At 40.2% G+C, this 21,607-nt stretch overlaps 1 protein-coding gene across 1 annotated transcript in view; it reads left to right on the forward strand.

The window, feature by feature from the left end:
* Positions 1 to 10,573: 10,573 nt before the first annotated feature.
* LOC111160967 (doublecortin) overlaps positions 10,574 to 21,607 on the forward strand; it is a 120,813-nt gene continuing 109,779 nt past the window's right edge. The window contains exon 1 of the mRNA XM_022524373.1: positions 10,574 to 10,710. The gene's annotated coding sequence lies outside the window, so the exon portion shown is untranslated. The remainder of the gene's footprint in view (positions 10,711 to 21,607) is intronic.

Here is a 21,607-nt window from a genome sequence, read left to right on the forward strand (position 1 = left end):
TCAGGATAAGGAGACACTGCGACAGTTTCCGAAGCTATCCTTCTCCACCTGGCACTTCTTTCTTACAAAATCACTTAAGAAGCATTAATTTTTTCCCCAATGTTTATATTTTTCTCTTTCTACTTTTCCATCTCTTGGACCAGGTCAGGTGAGCCATATCACTATATAGTGTTTGGCCATGGCCTTATTTTTGAAAATGGACTAAAATGAGGTGGAAGAGCAGCATCACCACAAAGCCAGGGGTATGTTCCACAGAAAGAGATTTGAGTGGGGTATCTTGGGTCTCTCAAACCTCAACTAACCATCTGGAGACCCTAACTAAGTACTTGCACCAGTAACAATTGCTCAATAATAAACTGCCCTTAGCTTAGGGACACAGCAGCAATTTTATTATGCTCATGGGTTCTGTGGTTCAGGAATTCAGGCAGAGCTTGGCGGAGTGATTCTTTTACTCCTGGAGGTATCAACTGAGGTCACTTGAGATATGTAGGTGATAGATGGGATAGTTGGGAGGATCCAAGATGGCTTCACTTCTGTGTCCAGTGCCTTTGTGGGAATGGCTGGAAGACTGGATCAGCAGAACCTATTGCCTGGAGTACCCACATGTGGCCTCTCCAGCATGGTAGTCTCAGGACTTTTGAACTTATGGGGCAGCTAGCTTCCCTCAGAGAGAAGGACCAGGTGGAAGTGGCATGGCTTTTTATAGACTGATATTAAAATTAATATAGTGTCCCTTCTGACATATTGCATTGGTTGAAGCAGTCACAAGTCCACCTTGATTCAAGGAGAGGGAATGTAGACTCCACATCTGGATAGGAGGAGTTTTGGTGAATTTGTGGCCATTTTCAAAAACCTCAACTGCACCAGGGGATAAAATGCCACTGAGAAAACACTCTATTCAATCCTGGAAAGGACCATGTGTGCTTGCAAGGGCTCCTTTTTCCCATCCAGCATGGGGCCCGTATGAGAGGGTGAGCTCAACAGGATGCCAAGGATTCTCTCTGGCCCTTCTCTCCATGACCCACACCCTACCTTTCTTCACTGGATCTGACAGCTTGGCCTAAAAAGAGGAAGTCATTGAGGACATAGGAAAAAGTATTCTTTCCTTCCCCTTCTTTTTCACTGTTCCCTGTCTTTTTTTTTTTTAAGACCTCAATGGGCTAAGCCTTCCACTTTCTGTCTCCTTTCTCCTGGGGTGCACCTTGATCCTGCTCAAATTACCAAAAGCTGGGGAAGGGTGTCTTACTGCGTGAGCCTTCTGGGATCTGAAAGAATAAAAAGAGCAAATTATGCAGAAAAAGGGCTCCCAGAGAGCCAAAAGAAAGCAAGGGTTTGTTTGCCTTAGGCCAGTTCTATTTATATTTCCTATACTCCACCCTAGCTGGGTGGTCTAATTATGTGGCTCTGTGGACTCCAGAACTCCATTTTCTTCTTGATCAGCACCAAAGCTTTACTCGGAGTAGGAGGCAGCAATTTCAATTCCCCCACCCACTTCTCTTCCCAAGAGTGGCAGCTTGTACCCCTTAGCTCTTGTGGGTCACTTACCCCGTGCCAGTCATTGTGCCAGGTAAATCAACCATCATCAGCCCTACCACACCAGCCATGGAGGACAAATACTTTGCTCTGATTTCCCAAGCTTTCTATTATCTTTATCTGGCCCCACCCTAATCTCCCTTGTGTTTGTTCACTCAATGCTCCTTTCCTACCCGGACAGTCTCTAGTGCTTGTACCAAGCCACGCTACTGTGTAATGGCATCCTTATAACAGGCACGCATTATTTCATGTATCAGCTTTGACTTCTCCACTATATTGTCGTGCTCATGTGATTTATAATGAGAAAACTATATTTGATTTTTGTTCCTGTTTCTGGCACAGAGCCCCTAAAACCCTCGGAATGTCCCAAGCAAGGAAAATGAAAAATGTGTCTTTTGTTATGTTAATGAGGCTGCTTTTGGACACCCCCCCCACCCCCACCCCCATTTGCCAGAAGAATCCAGCTTGTGATTAGTGAGTTGGAACTTTTAGTTCCACCCCTCTGACCTCTGTGGAAGAGAGAAAGGCTGAGGGTTGAATCCATCACCAGTGGCCAATGGTTTAATCTACCATGCCAATGGAATGAAATTTCTATAAAAAGCCAACAGGACAGGCTCCCCAGAGCTTCTGGGTAGGTGCACAAGTAGAGATTTGGGAAGAGTGGTGCATGTAGCAGCCATTCTTATTACAGGGGGCTACGTTTGGCTTTGCCTCTTAAATGTCACTGTTCTTTTCCCATCTTCATATCCATCTTATTCTTCCCTGTCCCTTCTAAAAAAAAAATTCGTTCTGTGTCCCATCCCCACAAAGTTTGATCAATTTGGGGGCAGTGGTAATGAGAGTGACTACTCTTGGATGGGTTCTGTCTCCAAACCCACAGCTGCAGATCAGTCAAGCTATGTTCCTTTCCCTCCTTTGTCCACAATCAAAGATACTCTTGATTTATGATCTCTTATTTCTTCAACCCTGTGGTTCTTGTGTGAAATGTGAAAATTAGTCATGAGAAACCTCACTAAAATGGAGTCATGAGGTTTTGGCAGGGGAAGCTCTCATGCTCTACCACTCTTAGTCAACTGCAGATCCAACAAGAAGAGATGTCTTTGACCTTACATGGACTTGACCTTGCATGTAGATATATTACTCTACTTCTCCAGAAGGATGAAGAAACACTTTCCCCATCCTCTGCCCTGGGCAACAGCTCAGCCAATGAAAATCTACCATACTTCAGACTCCCAGTTTACTCCAGGGGACTTTTAGTTCATAACAGCCTTCCCAACTTACCCCTTTACTCCTTAAGAAAAACATATACCTCTCCTTTGTTCTCAGGACTTTCCTGCAGATTTGCTGCAGCTTCTTGTCCCAGACTGCAATTCTCTTCTATTCCTGAAGAAACCCATCTTTTGCTGGTAAAATAACTAGCAGTTTAACCTTTAAGGTTAACAGAAATAACATTGGCTGCCACACTGGAGGACTGAGAGACTGGGGCAATGGAACATAAATCAGGTCCAGGAGGATAGAAGAGCTGTACTTTTCCCTCTTCTTCCCACTAAGTCCTGGTAAAAGGCCTGGAACGTTACATATAAAACAAACGGGCAAAAATTCTAAAAGGTAAAACAAAGAAGGCAGACTGGTCTGGGACCTCAGGACCCAGAGAATGACATACTGGTGAGTTCCCTGAGTTTTCTTTTTATCTTTTATTTCCCAAAGTTGAAGCTGAAGGAAGCCAGCAACCTGGGAACATCAATGGCTATGGAAAAAACCAGAAAAACTCAACACAAGCCTGCTCTCTCTAGGCGAAGAACCAAGAAAGGGACAGATTAACATGTTAGAAAATATTCATAAAATAATTGTTCTACTCCAGTTAAACACCAGAAAAATCCACGACCTCACCTCCACCCACACCAGCAAAGGTTTAGTGGGGAATATAGACTTTCACCCTTGTGAGTCTGTGTAGAACACGCCCTCCAGAAAATGTCAGTGTTGAGCGCTGAGACTTTCAGCTGCACCAGGCAGTAATTAGCTCTCCTTCCACTATAATGTCGGGGAGACCATCTGGGGTTGGGGGGCTGGACTTCTATGCTCATGCAGCAGTAGCAAAGTGTCCCTCACTTTCTGTACTGGGGTAATGTCAAAGGTAGCCAGGTCAAGAGTGATGAATCCATACCTCACATTATGTCAATTGGAGCTGTGTGGAGAGCTAGAAGTCCCATCCCCACACAGCAAAAAAGAGGAGCTCCTCCTTAATAGGGTATAACAGAGGCCAAGTGGAGAACTTGTACTTCTAACTCCACTCCTGAGGTGGCACTCTCTCCTTCCCTTGCTGGAATGGTGTCAGAAAAAGTCCACTAGAATAGAAGGTTTAAATAAGATCCCGAGACTCAGGACATAATGTGAAAATGCACAGGTTTTGAAAAAAAGCCTTCATCCTTCCAAGAACCAGGAAAATGTTGGGAAAAAGACAGTCAATAGATTTCAATACTGAGATTACAGAGATGTCAGGATTATTTGACAAAGATTTTAAAGAGGTCATTATGGAATTCTCCAAAACAAATTATGAACAGGAATGCCTCAACAATGAAACAGAAATCTCCACAAGTAAATAGAAGATACAAGGAAAAAGCAAATGGATATCAACAGCCTAAAGGTTCAGATAGAAGAAAGACTCAGTGAATTGGGAAGTAACACAATAGCAATTACTGTCTGAATAAGGGAGAGAAGGTGACCTGAAAAAAGTGCCTGAGGGACATGTGGGGCTATAACAAATGATCTTACATTTGTGTTGTTGGAGTACCAGAAAAAAAGCATGGCTGGAAAAGTACTTTAAAAAATAATGGCTGAGAACTTCTTAATTTTAGCAAAAAATGTTGACCTACTGATTCAAGAAGTGAACCCCAAGCAGGATAAACTGAAAGTAATCTATGCCAAGATGCATAATAATTAAACTAAAAAATATAGAAACAGAGAGCAGATTAATGATTGTCAGAGGTTAAGTGGGTAGAGGTATAAAGGAAATCGATGAGGCTATAAATGAGCAACGGGAGGAATTCTTGCTGCAGAATCTTACGCTGACCTAACTGTTCTGTATCTTGATTGTATCAATATCAATGTCCCAGTGGTGATAACTGTATGTTAGTTTTGCAGCATGATACCATGGGGGAAAATCTGGGTAATGATTATATGGAACCTTTCAGCATTGTTTCCTATTGAAACAATAACATGTGAATCTCCAATTATCTCAAAATAAAAATACAATTTAGAAAATCAGAATGCACATGAAGAAAAAAGGTTATGAATGGAAATATACTATCTCTGGGTGATCAGATCATTGCTGGCTCCCCCCACACCCTTTGGGCTTTAAATGATTTTTGTGATTGTCTAATAGGAACTTCAGTATTTGTGCATCTATTTGTGCTGTTTTGCAGAAGTGTGGGGAATCATCAAAATGGTCTTTCCATCCTCCCTCTTCTCTACTCCATCCCTGCAAGGCTCCCATCCCTTCCTACCCCACAACGTCCCTATCTGCATTTAAATCTTGCATTTTTGCTGTAGCTTTCCTATACCTAGCTGGTATCAAAGCCTTAACCTCAAGGCTAGGATCTGTAAGTGGATTTTGGATTTCGATCTAGGGAAAAGGACAAGAATAGGATTTGAAGGGTTAAGAAAGGGAGCAGGAGGGCCTTTGCTACATCCCTGATAAAATACCCAGTACATAACCCAGGAAATGCGAGAAGGACTCCTGGGATATTGTGCTTGTTTTTCTGTTCTTTTTTTCTTTGCACTTGCCCACGCAGCTCTACAAATGAATCAGGAAATAGGCACCTGGCTCCCTTTTTCTTTTCTAGAAATGCTGATTCTTGTCTTCTGAGGAATAAGTGCTCCCCCACACACACAATAAATCAAAGCCCTGAAACTCATTTGAAAAGCACCAAGGTTTACCCTTGATTAATTTCTTATTTCACCTTGCTCTTACCTAGTGCTGAAAGCATGTGGTACAATTCAGTTTTAAATGAAAGCTGCTGGCTTGGATTCATGAAGGATCTTCTTTCTTTTCTTCTTTCTCTCTCTTTCCCACTCTCTCTCTGAGGGGAAGATTCTGGTTAAAAAAATTTTTTTTAACAATTTATTATGAAGCTTTCAAAGATACAGAGAAGTGGAAAGAATGTTTCAGTGAACACCTGTATACTCACCACCTATTCTACATTTTACTGAACTCCCTTTATAATACACCTTTCCATCTAGCTGTCTTATCTATACATTCATTAAACTAAGTTGCAGGCTTTGTTACACTTCCCCTAAGCATTTCAGTATGCATGTCATTACCTAGAGTTCCATAATTGACTAACGTTCTTTTTCCTTTTGTTGTGAAATTTACATACGGCAAGGTGTACGCATCTTAAGAGGTACATTGGCTGGGTTTTGACATATACATATAAGTGAGTAATCCAAGCCCCTCTCAAGATACAGAATGTGATCATCAGAAGTTTCCCTCATGTCCTTTCACGGTCCATATTCACCTACAACATACTTTACAGGTAACTAGTGTTCTGGAATCATACAGAATGTACTCTTCATGGACGGCTTCTTTCACCTAGAATAAAGCATCTGAGAGTCTACCATGTTGGTACGTATCATCAGTTCACCTATTTTTATTGCTGAATAGTATTTCATTGTTTGAGCATACCACCACTTACCCATTCTTCTACTTGCCCTATTTCTTTCTTTTTTTTTTTTTTGCTATTACCAATTAAGCTGCTGTCCTTGCTTTTTTGTGTTAATAAATGTGTTTCATTTGAGGAAATAACCTATGGTATTTCCATTGTCAGAATTAGGGTGGGGACTGTCTCCCATATGGTGACTTGGTAAACCGGACCATAGCTTAGGGGTTGGTTCCCAAAGGCCACCCATGTCCCTAGTTGGATTTCCTCTCAACTCCTTTTTTTTTTTAAGATTTTGTTTATTTATTTTGAAAGAGAGAGTGTGTGAGCACACACAAGAGGAGGGTAGGGACAGAGGGAGAGGGAGAGGCAGAGTCCCCACTGAGCATGAAATCTGACTTGGGGGCTTGATCCCAGGACCCTGGGATCATGACCTGAGCCAAAGGCAGATGCTTCACCCACTGAGCCACTTAGGTGCCCCTCCTCTCAACTCCTAAGCTGCTCTGCTAGATTAGGCAGGGCTGCTTTCAAAAATGGCTTTCAATGTGTGTCTTCACTGTCAGAAATGCATATCAGTTTTTCTCATTGTCCGCAGGCTCCACCCTAATACTAACTTCCCTGGTGTTCCGTGTATTCAACTGCAACAGGCTCTTTGGGTCCTCCATTTTCATTCTGGTCACCTATTATTACAAAGTCACCATGGAACAATTCTAATTTTTTTTAAAAAAATATGTAATTATTTGAGAGAGAGAGAGAGAGCGCATGAGCTGGAACAATTCTAATTTTTAAAAAAATTAAAAATGATCACAAAGTAAAATTGACTTGGGAAGTGTACAGTTCTATGAATTTTAACATATTTGTAGAAAAAATGTGAATCTTAATGGAAAACTATGCATTATCTATAGCACACTGTTCCATGCTATCTGATTCAGGCCTATTCATGGTCTTTGAGCAATTTTGCAAAGAGCAAAATTGTTTTGTAAATTGTAGGTAATTGTTAGACATGCTAACTCTGTCTTATCTAGTTGAGTTTTGATTGGCTTCCCTCCTTTCTGTGGGAAAACGAATTTTGCCTGTATTTGCAATTGAATTCTTCCATACAAATTTGTGCTTTTTTCACTTTTCCTTTATACCGGTTTTAATATCTGCCTGTGTTCCTCTTTTGAGTAAAATAAATTTTTAAAAAATTTTTAAAAAATATTTTATTTATTTATTTGAGAGAGAGCGAGAGCGTGCGTGCGTACTCACAAGCATGATGGGGAGGAGGGGGGAGGGAGGAGCAGAGGGAGAAGCAGACTCCCCACTGATTAGGGAGCCAGACTCAGGGCTCCATGCCAGGACCCTGAGATCATGACCTGAGCCAAAGGCAGACACTTAACCAAACAAGCCACCCAGGTGCCCCTAAATCTTCGTTTTTAATCCAAAGAAGAATTGACAATGTTGTTAATCAGTTTCAGTTGTACGACATAGTGATTGGATATTCATATACATCACAAAATGGTCAATACAATAAGTCTCGTTACCATCTATCACTACATAAGGTGGTTTCAATATTACTGACCACATTCCCTATGTTGTACGTTGTATCCTCATGTTTTATTTATTTAATCTTAATCCCCTTTACCTATTTGGTGCATCCGTCTGCCTTTGGCAACCACCAGTTTGTTCTCTGTATTATTGAATTTGTTTCAGTTTTGTTTTGTTTTTCAGATTGCGTATGATGTTTGTCTTTCTCTGACTTATCTGACTCAGTGTAATACACTCTAGGTTCATCCATGTTGTTGTAAATGGTCTGAATTCATTCTTTTTAAAAATATATATATATATATTTTTTTAAATTTATTTGACAGACAGAAATCACAAGCAGGCAGAGAGGCAGGCAGAGAGAGAGGAGGAAGCAGTCTCCCCGCTGAGCAGAGAGTCCGATGCGGGGCTCGATCCCAGGACCCCGGGATCATGACCTGAGCCGATGGAAGAGGCTTTAACCCACTGAGCCACCCAGGTGCCCCTAAAATATATTTTTTAAAGACTTTATTTTTGAGAGTGCTCGTGCACACAGGAACAGAGGGAGAAGCAGACTCCCCACTGAGCACAGACCCTCACCCCCGCCCGCCCTGCATCTTCCCCAAGGTAGAACTTGATCCCAGGACCCTGGGATCATGACCTGAGCCAAAGGCAGATGCTTAACTGACTAAGCCACCCAGGTGCTCTCCTAATTCATTCTTTATTATGGCTGGATAATAGTCCACTCTAGATATATGTTGCATCTTCTTTATCCATTCATCTATTGATGGACATTTAGGTTGCTTCCATATCTTGGCTAGTGTCCATTAATGCTCTGATGACCATGGAAGTTCATACATCTTTTCAAAGTAGCATTTTCCTTTTCTTCAGATAAATACCTAGAAGTGGATTGCTGGATCATATAGTAATTCTATGTTCGATTTGTTTTGTGGAAACTCCATATCGATTTCCAGAGTAACTGCACCAATTGATTGTCAAATGTACCAACAGCACACGAGGAGCTCCTTTTTCTCCACATCCTCACCAATACTCTTTATTTCTTGTCTTTTTGATAAAAGCCATTCTGACAGATGGGAGGTGATAGCTCATTGTGATTTTGCTTTGCATTTCCCTGATGGTTAGTGATGTTGAGCATCTTTTCATGTGTCTGTTGGCCATCTGGATGTCTTTGGAAAAACACCTATTCAGGTCCTCTGCCATTTTTTAATCAGATTGTTTATTTTTGTTATATGGAGTTGTATGGGTTCTTTACAGATTTTGGATGTTAATCCCTTATCAGACATATCATTTGCACACCTCGCTTCCCACTCAGTAGGTTGCCTTTTCGTTTTGTTGATGGTCTCCTTTGCAGTGCAAAACATTTTCAGTCTGATGTAGTCCCATTTGTTTATTTTTGCTTCCTTTGCCTGGAGGAAACTGATCCAAAAAATACAGCTAAGACCAATGTCAAAGAGCTTACTGCCTATGTTTTCTCTGAGGAGTTTTACGGTTTCAGGTCTTACCCTTAAGTCTTTAATCCGTTTTGGGTTTATTTGCGTATATGGTGTAAGGAAGTGATCCAGTTTTATTCTTTCTCATATAGCTGTCCAGTTTTCCCAGCACCATGTATGGAAGAAACTGTCTTTTCCCCATTTGATATTCTTGCCTCCTTTGCTGTAGATTAATTGACCATATAATCATAGGTTTATTTCTGGGCTCTCTGTTCTGTCCCATTGATCTATGTGTCTGTTTTTGTGCCAATACCATACTGTTTTGATTACCCTAGCTACGTAGTATAGTTTGAAATCTGGGAGCCTGGCACTTCCACCTTTGTTCTTCTTTCTCAAGATAGCTTTGGCTCTTCAGAGTCTTCTGTGGTTCCAAACAAATTTTCAAATTATTTGTTCTAGTTCTGTGAAAGACGCCATTGGTATTTTGATAGGAATTGCGTTGAGTCTGCAGGTTGCTTTGGATAGTATGGACATGGGTAAAATAAATCTTTAACATATGTTCATTTTTATATCTGTATGAGAACCATGATTTTATTTTTTTTTGAAAATTGTGGGGTCTTTTTCTCATTCTTAAACTGAAATACAGGTCTCATACCATAAAATTGATCTTCTTAAAGTGTGCAATTTAGTGGCTTTTGTATATTTTTGGTATATTCATGAAGTGCAGCAATTATCCCTAGTTCTACAACATTGACATTTATGTTTTAACATACCACTGAGGTTTATCAAAGTTGTCGTATGTATCCATAGTTCATTCTTTTATAGTGATGGGCAGTCTTCCATTGTATAGGCGTACCATTTAATTTATCCATCACTCATTGGAGGACATTTGTGTTCTTTCCAGGTTTTGGCATTTTTGAAGAGCACTGCCATAAACATTCATGAACAGGATTTTTTTTCTGGTACTGTTATTTAATATTTTATCTCTTAGTTTTAGCATTGCAAAATGTAATTTTTGTTGGATTTTATAATCGATGGCTATTTAGAGTTATACATAGATTAATTTGTTTGTTCCCTGTGGCAGGTCACCTTTTCCAAAGATGGAGGCAACCATATCTCCAATTGCTGCAGTGAGAACTTGCCACACCCCCTTCAAGAGGTAGGGCCTAAGTCTTCTCATCTTGAATCTGAGATGGCCTTAGCGACTTGTATTCATCAGTAGAAGGTGGTGGGAGTGACACCGTGTGACTTCTGAAATGAGGTCAGAGAAGGTCACACAGCTGCCACCTGGTTCTCTTGGAACGCTCACTCTCTGGACACTCCACTGGAGTGGCCATTTGTAGGTGCTCTAACTATATTCTCCCCTAAGCAGTGTTTGATGTATCCCAGCTCACATGCCATATAGATGGGTAAAGAAACCACTAGATACTTCCAGTCCTCAGGCATCTGAGTCATGCGCAGACATTCGAGACTCACCAGCTAAGGCCTCAGACAACAGAAAACAGAGACAAGCCATTCTTGTCGCGTACACAGGTTTTTGTGTGGACAGAAGTTTTCATTTCTCTAGGGTAAGTATCTGTAAGTGGGTTCTTCAGTCACATAGTAAGGACATGCTTAACTTTTTAAGAAGCCACCGAACTCTTTTCAAGAGTGACTGCTTAGTTTTGCATTAGTTTTCCACTAGTAATATATGAGATTTCCAGTTGCTTGCAATCTTCCCCAGCCTTTGGGCTTGTCATCATTTTTTATTTTAGCCATTCTAATAAGTGTGCAGTGATATCTCCTTGTGGCTTTAATTTGCATTTCCCTAATGGAAAATGATGCAGAACGTTTTTTCACGTTCTTATTTGCCATCTGCATACCCTTTTTAGTAAAATGCTCGAGATTTTTGCTGGCTTTTCTTTTAATCAGTAGCTTCAGACTGACATTTAAAAAAAATCAACTCTGATAATATCCCATGTCTCTCCTTCCTTCCAACATCACTCTTATTTCTCTTTATCTTCCAATCGGTTTTTCTTCTTGGTGAGCCTGCAGCAAGGTTTGACAAACGCCTTCACCTGTGGAAATTAAACTCCTATGAAGTGATACGGTATAATCCTCACCCCAGAAACTTCCCTTGTGCCCCTTCCAGTTATTCCCTACTCCTTCTCCCCCGACACAAAGTAATCAGTGCTCTGTTTTTTTTTTCCACCACTGATTTTTGCATGATGTAAATGGAATCAACAGAATGTATTCTTTCATGTAGCCCTTCTTTATTTAACGTGGTTTGGAGATTCGTCCATCTTGCCTGTATCAGGACTTCCTCCCTGTTTATTCCTGGGTAGTATTCCATTGTCTGAATAGGACCACAGTTTATTAATCCAGTCCTCTACGGATGAACACCTGGGCTGTTCAGTGTGGGCTATTATGAATATAGCGGCTGCGAATCATCATGTACAAGTCTTTTACCGGATACCCATTTGCACTTCTCGTGGCTACACACCCAGTCGTTCAATTGCTGGATTGTAAAGACTGATATGTACGTAACGTAACGTATAAACAGCTGCCATATCTTTTTCCAAATGCAGAGAAATCCTTCTGCGGAAGATGCCTTAGGCGCCTCCGAGTCCTGGGTTTCCCAGGAATAGAAGTGCCCTTTGTTGTGGAAATTGTGGAGGTGGAATATTCCCACCCCCTTCCTGGATCCGAATTGATTCAAGACTATATGTGCCTCTCCTCACAGCTCTGCTCTCACAGCTGTCAGCCCTGGTCACGGGGAGGCGGGGAGGTTTAATTATAATGCTTCTGACAGTTTCTGAGCAGAAAGCCCAGTGCCTGCTGCACCAACAGCTGAGCTCAGCCTGAAGCTGCCGTGCTGAAAACTCACCTCCCCGTTCCTGGCTCTTCTTCAATAGGGCTGCTTAATGGGCCAAGAATTTCGTGTCTCCACATGCTCCTTACGGTCAGGTGCAGGTTGCCAGCGCTCTCCAGCCCAGGAGGCTCAGATCACTTTCCTCCTCTCACCACTGGGTTAGTTGCCCTGTGGGCAACAGCTCAACGCAGCTCAAGTTCTTGGAGTTCATCACATTGGAACAGGCATCTCCTGGCTGGCTCTGCTCATGAGCCTCTAGGATCCATTTCTGTGGACTCGGACATCTTTATCCCATGGTCAATTTGGAGAGCAGGAGCCCCGAGATGCTGTGGGAGTGGGTGGGGGCGGGCGAGGGGGGGACTTTTGTTTTTTCCCCCTTCCAGAAATTCTTTTTACTTCCTCTCAGAGCACTTGAGGAGTGTCTCCTTTAGGGCACTGACCACTTTCGACCCTGTATCATCACATCTTTGAAGTCATTTGTTCACTTAATGCCCCAACTTGTTCCAGCAAGAATTTGAACTGATTTTGTAAGAAGAAATCAATTACAATTAGATATAAGTTAAAAGTGGAATGGAAGAAAAATGAAGGTGGGGATATAAATGGAACCAGGAATGCTAGTTTTGTATGGTTCTTAACCTTCCTGACAAATAGTGACATAAGGAAAGTACTGTTTTATTCTTCTTTATATTTCTTTTTAAAAATTACTTATTTTTTCTTTTTAAAAATTATTTATTTTTTCAAAGATTTTTAAAAAATTTATTTGACAGAGGGAGAGAGAGAGAGAGAGAGAGAGAGAGAAAATGAGCAGGCGGAGGGACAGAGGGAGAGGGAGCAGCAGGCTCCCTCCTGAGCAGGAAGCCTGGTGCAGGGTTCCATCCCAGGACCCCGGGATCATGACCTGAGCTGAAGGCAAACGCTTTCAACTGACTGAGTCACCCAGGCACCCCCATATTTCTTCTTCTTTTTAAAAAAGATTTATTTACTTATTTGAGAGAGGGAGAGAGAGAGTGTGTGCACATGAGTGTGGGGGGGTGGGAGTTGCAGAGGGAGAGGGAGAAGCAGACTTCCCGCTGAGCGCAGAGCCTGACATGGGGCTTGATCCCACAACCCTGAGATCATGACCTAAGCTGAAACCAAGAGGCGACTGTCCACCTGACTGAGCCACCCAGGCACCCCTCATCTTTGTATTTCTAACAAGGCTTGACACATTCTTCTTTTTAAAAAAAAAAAAAACAACTTTATTGAGATAAATTTATGTGTTATGAAATTCACCCATTTAAGTGTAAAATTCGACAGATTTTAGTATATCCACAGAGCTGTGCAATCGTCATCCCAATCCATTTTGGAACATTTTAACCACCCCACAAAGAAACCCCATATCCATTAGGAGTCCCTCCTTATTCCCCTTACCCCTAACTCCCAGCAACCATTAACTTGTTTTCTGTCTCTATGGATTTGCCTATTCTGGATTTTTAATGTAAATGGACACATAAAACCTATGGCCTTTTGTGTCCTCCTTGACTTTAGCATAATATTTTCATGGTTTATCCATGTTGAAACATGTCTCAGTACTTGATTTCTTTTTATGGCCATATAATATTCCATCGTATGGATATAACACATGTGATTCGTCCATTCACCTGTTGATAAGGATTTAGGTTTTCTCCACCATTTGGCTGTTATGAGTAATGCTGCTATGCACATTTGTGTACAAACGTCTCTGTGTATGTATGTTTTCACTTTTCTTGAGCGTATATTTGGAATGTATTCCAGGTATATACCAGGATTTTACCTGGTATAATCCAGCAGTGGAATTGCTGGATTATCTAGTAATTCTGTGTTTAATTATTTGAGGAACTGCTGGACTGTTTTCCATGTTGGCTGCACCATTTACATTACCAGTGCATGAGGGTTCCAATTTCTCCACATTCTGGCCAATACTTGTCATTATCTGTCTTTATGATTCTTCCATCTTAGTGGGCTTGAAGCAGTATCTCATTTTGGTTTTGATTTGCATTTCCCTAATAACCAATGATGCTGACCATCTTTTCATGTGCTTATTGGCCATTACTCTATCTTATTTGGAGAAACGTCTATTAATTCCTTGGCTCACTTTTAACTGGGTTATTTGTTGATTTACTTTTAAGGTGCAAGAGTCATTATATATCCTATAATACCAGTCCCTTGTCAGCTGTATGATTTGCCAATATTTTCTCTTATTCTGCAGGTTGTTTTTTTACTTGCTCTTCAAATGATGCTGTCATTTGAAGCTCAAATGTTTTTAATTTTGATGAAATCCAAGGTGTATATTTTTTCCTTTGTCATTTCTGCTTCCAATGTTGCTTATAAGGTTTTGCTTAGGGGCGCCTGGGTGGCTCAGTCAATTAAGTGGCCAACTCTTGATTTTGGGCTCTCGGGCTGGTAACATGGAGCCTTGCATTATACTCCACGCTCAGTGGAGAGTCAGAGAATCTCATGCCTGAGATTCTCACCCTCTCCTTCTGCTCCTCCCTCTGCTTGTGTGTGCTTTTGTTCTAAAATAAATAAATAAATCTTTTTTAAGAAAAGGTTTCGTTTAACCAAGATTCACGAATCATCCAACCCTTTCTTTGACAGACCGGACATGCAAATTTTTGTTTACAACAACAGCTACCATTTGTTTCTTTTTTTTTTTTTAAGATTTTATTTATTTATTTGACAGACAGAGATCACAAGTAGGCAGAGAGGCAGCAGAGAGAGAGGAGGAAGCAGGTTTCCCACTGAGCAGAGAGCCCGATGCGGGGCTCGATCCCAGGACTCTGGGATCATGACCTGAGCTGAAGGAAGAGGCATTAACCCACTGAGCCATCCAGGCGCCCCTGTTTCATTCTTGATTTATAGTTCATGTTATGCCAGACACTGTCCACAGGGTATTGATGTCAGTAATGGCAATAGTAGTAGCTGACTTCATTGAGCTCTTGTGTGAATGGTGTCATTTAATCCTCGCACCAAATCTTTGAGGTAAATAGAAATATGTCTATTTTACAGATTGAGAAACTGAGGATCATAGACATTATCTGCATATGATGCCTAGAGTTGCTGTATCCATCTTCTGGCCATAAATGAGGCATTGACGTCAAGCTGTGAGGGACAGGAGAATATGGAAAGGACCAGCTCTTGATGAGATACCAAATTAAAAGCCAAATAACACCAACCACCACATTAATAGCTGACATTTATTGAGCACTTAACAAGAGTTATCTCGTTTACTATCACAGCAGTTCTGGGGCACCTGGGTGGCTCAGTCAGTTACGCATCTGCCTTCTGCTCAGGTCCTGATCCCAGGGTCCTGGGATTGAGTTCTACATTGGGGCTTCTTGCTCAGTGGGGAGTCTGCTTCTCTCTCTCCCAGGCATCTACCTGTGCCCCCTGCTCATGATCTCTCTCTTCCCCCCCCCAAATAGATAAATGAATTCTTTTAAAAAATCACAACATTTCTTTGAGGAAAAAGGTACTATGACCCCGCTGGAAGGCTCAGAACTGTTAAGTACTAAAGCAAACCTTATTGGTCCTTTCCACACTTCCTCACTAATAGAACCTTGATTTTTTTCCTTAGGGTCATCATGATTTTTTGGGGGGAGAAGAACTCTTTCCAATCTTGAGGAGGTGAATCATGATTAATTTTAGTCAACCAGGGATCTCATTCCCCTTGCCAATAATTGGTTTCTGCATGGAAATGGAATTAATCCTAGCCAATGGTTCTTGAACAGAGGTCTGCTGAGGGGTTTCTAGGAGAGATTTTCACTGAGGATAAAAAGACATTCATGGGAAGAATGGTCTTTCCTGTTGCTTAAAGTAGATGCTTCTTCACACGATGCCTAGAACATCTGTAACCTCATGGCTCATACAAGTGGACACTGGTGACAAACTAGGGAAGGCAGAGGGAATAAATGGAAAATACCAGTTTCCTGATGAGCCACTGAATTGAGAACACTGTAATTGTCCCCAGATTTGTTGTTTAAACCACTTTTCATCAATTATTCTTTCACTGGCAGCTAAATTCATCCTGTGTATTTATCCAAATACGTAGGTAGTTAATGATAAAGCCAGGAATCAAACCAAGGTCTGTCTGACTCCAAAATTCATGAGCTTGCTCACTATATAACATGTCTCTGTTTGAATTTGTAAATTTGCAATGCAGGACTAACAGTCAGTGATATTATATCATATAAGATCCTGTAGAATAGAAATTATTTTGTATTGGCAAAGAGTGTATGTATACATTTAGAAGAGAAACATAGAATCTTAGATGTCCTGATCCAAACTCCCACTTGGTGTAGGACTTCCCTCTCCAGCATCTCTGACTGATGATCCTTCCAGTCTACATAAATAGAGGTTATGATTATAATGGGGAAAAGTGACACTTTGGAATCCGAGCTGGACCTGAATCTTGATGACTACTACCTTGGCCTTTAGGAGTCTAAATTGTAAAATGGACACAATAATAGTCCATAAGATTGTGGTGATGGTTAGTACAATAATACATTCAAAATTTCTGACACAAAATAGATTACAGAGAGATCATTATCTCCAAAGAAGACATTCTGCTGCTTATTTCTAATGAAAGTAAGTTGAGCTCCTATCCAAATACTTGGGAAGAAGAAAACAAAATCTTTTTTGAGAGCTAAAGAATTTTGAAAGGTGCTAGCCAATCCTAAGTGTAGCAATTTTACCTTTCTACGGGCAGAAGAAGCCTTGAGATCACATCTGACATTTGCTCTTTGAATTTCCAAATTTAGATTATATGGAAGATTATAGTTTCCTAGAAAACTGCAACAGAGTCTCTCACCTCATGTGTTCTTAAACTATGATCTCAATACTCCTCCCACTGATGGGGTGGGCTTTATGCTTCTTTCCCTCAAGTCTGGATAGGAGCTTATGATCTCTCCAATCAATTCCATGCAATAGAAGTGAGGTTATGTTATTTCTGAAGCTAGTTCATCATAAAGATATGGTACATCATAAAGATACAAAAGATCATCATAAAGATACGTCATAAAGATACATCACTGACACAGCTGCAATGCCCAACTAGCCCATGTAGGGAGACCACATAGGCTCAATATGGAGGGGACCTGAGGCCCTCAGGTGACAGGCAGCATCAACTACCAGAAATGTGTGAGTGAGTGAACTAGTCTTGAGTTTGGCTCTGGCTCCTAGCCTCTGGGATTCCAGGGAAGGCCCCAGGTATTATGGAGCATCTCTGCTGGGCCTTGTCCAAATTCCCAACCCACAGAATCCATGGCCATAATAAGTGGTTGCTTTATGCTTCTAGGTTTTCAGGTAATTAGTTATGTAGCCATAGCAACTGTACTAGGTGACATACACACAGAAATTCAATAACATATCTGTAGGGTAATTTTTAACTGCAGCTTTATAAATCATAGCTAGTATTTAATATCACCACCTATGGGCTCCGAACTTTGTATCTGTTATTTCATTTAATTCTGGCAAAATTCCTACAGGGTTGGCCTTATTCGTATTTACATTTTGTAGCTGAGTAAACTGAAGCTCACTGAGATTCAATAACTTGCTTGGAGTCATGCAGCTAAAGTCTATACTCTTTCCACTATGTCACACGGCTTCTTAAGAGAGAACTATATTTTAAATATGCAACAAAAGATAGAATCTCTAGAGTTTGATTACAGAAACCTTACTCCGATTTCCCATGCTTGTCCCTCCCAGCTTCCACAAAGCCACTTTCACTAAATGTCTGTAATGACTGCCTTAGCTTCTTGGTTTCTCTGCTTTCAGATTTTTGGGGTACAATGTCCTCCTGTACTACCGCATTGAGCTTTCTAAAATGCCAATGTGGGTCTGTCCCTCACCTACGTCTTTCATTTACTAGCTTCATCTGAAAGCCCTCTTCTTTTCTGAAGGATTCCATCAGGAATGCCAGATCTTCAAAGAGAAGGATTTTCCATTTCCTTTTTGTCTTTTCTCTTTTTTTCCCCCAAAGATTTTATTTATTTATTTGAGAGAGAGAGAGAGAGAGAGAACACACAAGCAGGGGAAAGGTCAGAGGGAGAAAAAAAAGCAGACTCCCTGCTGAGCAGGGAGCCTGATTTGGGACTTGATTCCAGAACCCCAGGATCCTGACCTGAGCCAAAGGCAACCGTTTAACTGACTGAGCCACCCAGATGCCCCCCTCTTTGTCTTTTCAGTGTTGCTCCCTTCAGTGCCTACACAGCCTGGCACAGAGCAGAGGCTCAGGAACTATTTTGTAAATGAAATCTTGTGAGAAGTGATCGATCGTATAGGTCAGTTTTCTGCTTTCTTTCATTTTGTTCCACAGAAGGATATTTTAGAGCAGGAATGGATCGCTTTCTAGAATTTGTTTCCTGGGATTTAAATTAGGCCGGTGACCACAGACATCCCTCATGCCCTTCTAAACTTCTGGAAAAATGACCTAAGCATTCACATTCTCTTTGTTGATGTAGAATGAGAACAAAATGTTTTGCTTGGTTTGAGCAAAATTTGTGCGCAATACCTTTTACTGATCTTACACTTGCCATACTTTCTCCCATGTTGGACATAAGTTGCATCTCATATTTTTTACAATAATTTTGTAATTCTATAATGTACACAAATGATTTTGCATTGTTTCCTTAACACCATTACTTTCCACAAATTAAGTTTCTTTTTGCCGAAGTATATTCTCTAATAATTGTTTCTAAGAGTTTCTGTGGTCGGTAAGTGTTCTGGATTCACCTGTGTCCAAAATGGGAGAGAACTCTCCCAATTATATAATAGTTTGACATGATATTAAATCCAAGGTTCAACACTATTTTCACTCAACAATTTGAAGATAAATGCTCTATTGCTTTCGTGTCTGATGTTGCTAATGGCAAGTCTGATGTCAGACTTCTATGTCCCATTGTAGGTGATCCTCATCTTTCAAAGTTTCTAGTATTTTCCTGTTATCCTTGATGCTCCAAAATTACACTGTGATGTGTCTAGGTTTAATGTTTTGTTTTTTAATGACCATTCTTGTTTTTATAAGTCCTCCTCCTTGTCACTTAAAGGGTCCTTTCAATCTGAGTATTCATGGCTTCAATTCTAGGAAGTGTTTTTGGTTTTTTGTTTGTTTGTTTTGTTGTTTATTCTTCAGATACTGATTCCCATCTATCCTCTTAATTTTTATTCAGTGGAACTCCTATTACACAAATGTGGAAATTTCTTGATTGTTCTGTCCTTCGTGCATCTCACCTTTTCTTTACTACTTTCTACCATCCTATCCTTTATCCTATGCTTTAGGAGAATGCACGAGTGCAATTTTCCAGTTCTTTGATTTGATCTCTACTTGTATCCCTTACAAATCTTTATTCAGTCCTTCATTTACATTTTAATTTTATCCATGATATCTATTTATTTATTTAAGATTTATTTATTTATTTATTTGACAGAAAGAGATCACAAGTAGGCAGAGAGGCAGGCAGAGAGGAAGAAGCAGGCTCCCCACTGAGCAGAGAGCCTGATGTGGGGCTTGATCCCAGGACACTGGGATCATGACCTGAGCTGAAGGCAGAGGCTTTAACCCACTGAGCCACCCAGACACCCCTCCATGATATTTATTTTTAAAATTTCTTATTTTTTAATATTTACCCATTATTGTTTCAAAAATACTTGTTCTTTTATAGATGTGATACCTTTTTTTACCATTCTAAAATTATGATCATTTTATGCTTACGTTCTGAATGATTTTTCTCTCAAGACCACTTGTCTGATGAAAGTCTTTTTATTTGTTGAGTTTATTGTCTATATTTCATGTTATTTTCTTTAAGTGTTTTTTCTTTAAGTGTTTGATGACTCTCTTATTATATGCTTCTCTCTATAGTTGAGATTTCTTTTTAGACTACCTGTTCCCTCTGTTTGGGCAACCTATTTCAAAGAATGAACAGAATAGATAGAGCTTCTGTTTCCAATCAGAGTGGATGAGCTGGAGAACATGCCATGAAAAGGGCACCTTGATAAATCTGTGTGCCTCTCTATTTTTCATAAATGCTGTTTGGCCATTGTCCATCACCCAGCATACTATACTAAGCTTCCATACTCATTGGTTTCACTTGAAGAGAGATCCCTCTGTTACTGCATGTGGTGGCAAAAGTGATGGGCAAAATTCAAGTCTTTTGGCTTTTCTTCCTGGGATACTGAGTAGTTGCTTTTAAGACAACTCTTTCACCCTAGTTTTTATCTTTTGGCATGGAGAGCTCCTGTGGTGATTTCTTCATCTATAAGAATATTCTAACATTCTCTCCCATGTGTGTCCTAGGCTATGGCTTCCTCCTTTTATCAGAACCCACCTACTCCCCATCTTTCACACATCCCTCTCAGTTTTTGGCCCATCAAGAGTGATTTCAAACATGACTATGTGTTGAATCATTTTTTATTGTTGTATCAGGCAGAATAGAAAAAGGGAAGAAACAGTAAACATCAGTGGCTCAAAAAGATAGAAGCTTTTTTCTCTATTACATAAACAAAGTTTGTAAAGAAGTTTCTCAGGGCTGATATGGTTGCCCCATGATCACCAGGCTCCAGTCTGTCTTGTCATTCTGCCATTCTCAAAACCTGCCTTCTACTTCCAGGTGCAACATGGCTGCTTGCACACAAATGATATTCACATTTCAGCAAGTAGGGAGGAGGAAAGGCAAAGAAGGGTGTCATCCCTCCCTCTATGGATACTTCTTATACGTTGTATGTGATATTTCTATATTCTGGGAGTCTGATAAATGTATTTTTACACACACCATGCATACTGCAAGGAACTTTACATATGATGTTTCATTTATTCCTTAAAACAACCCTTATATTATCCCTATTTTATAGATAGACTCCACTAATTTTTTCAAGGTCATACAAGGATTACCTGGATTCCAAGTCAGATATGACTCCAAAGTTTACCTTATTAGGTTCTTTCTGCTCTGCCTGTGATTCTCAACTTTGGCTATACATTAGAATTACTAGGGCAGCTTTAGAAAGTATTAATGCTTGGGAACAGTACCAGATCAATTAAATCATAGTCAAGAAGAGTTTGTAAAAGCCTCCTATTTGATTCTATTGTGAAGGCAGAGTTGAGTACTACTGTATTTTCTAACTAGTTTTTTTTCTTCTTGTCTCTGCCTGTGTATGCTTTATGTCAAATATTTTGATTACCTGATTGCTAACTCTGCTTCTTTTTTTACTTGTCTGTGTAATTTTTCATAATTTTGAAGAAATATTGACAATTCATATTTGATTCAAACTAAAAATCAGTGAGAAATATATCAAATATGCAAAAGTATACAGATTTTGAAAATCTATGTACTCAATCATATTAACAGATTACAGAAGAAAAAAATCACATGATCAAATCAACACATGCAGAAAAAAGTATTTGACAAAATTCAACATTCATTCATAATTTTTTTCAAAGCCTCAGAAAACTCTAGGAATAAAGGAGACTTTGCTCTACTTGATACAGAACATCTACAAAAAGAAGAAGAAGGAGGAGGAGGAGAAGAAGAAGAACTTATAGTTAATGTCACACTTAATAATGAGAGGCTAAATGTTTTCCAGCTAAGAATGGGGAACAAGTT

This window comes from Enhydra lutris, unplaced genomic scaffold (assembly GCF_002288905.1).
Source record: "Enhydra lutris kenyoni isolate GAN:26980312 unplaced genomic scaffold, ASM228890v2 scaffoldscaffold80, whole genome shotgun sequence".
NCBI lineage: Eukaryota > Metazoa > Chordata > Mammalia > Carnivora > Mustelidae > Enhydra > Enhydra lutris.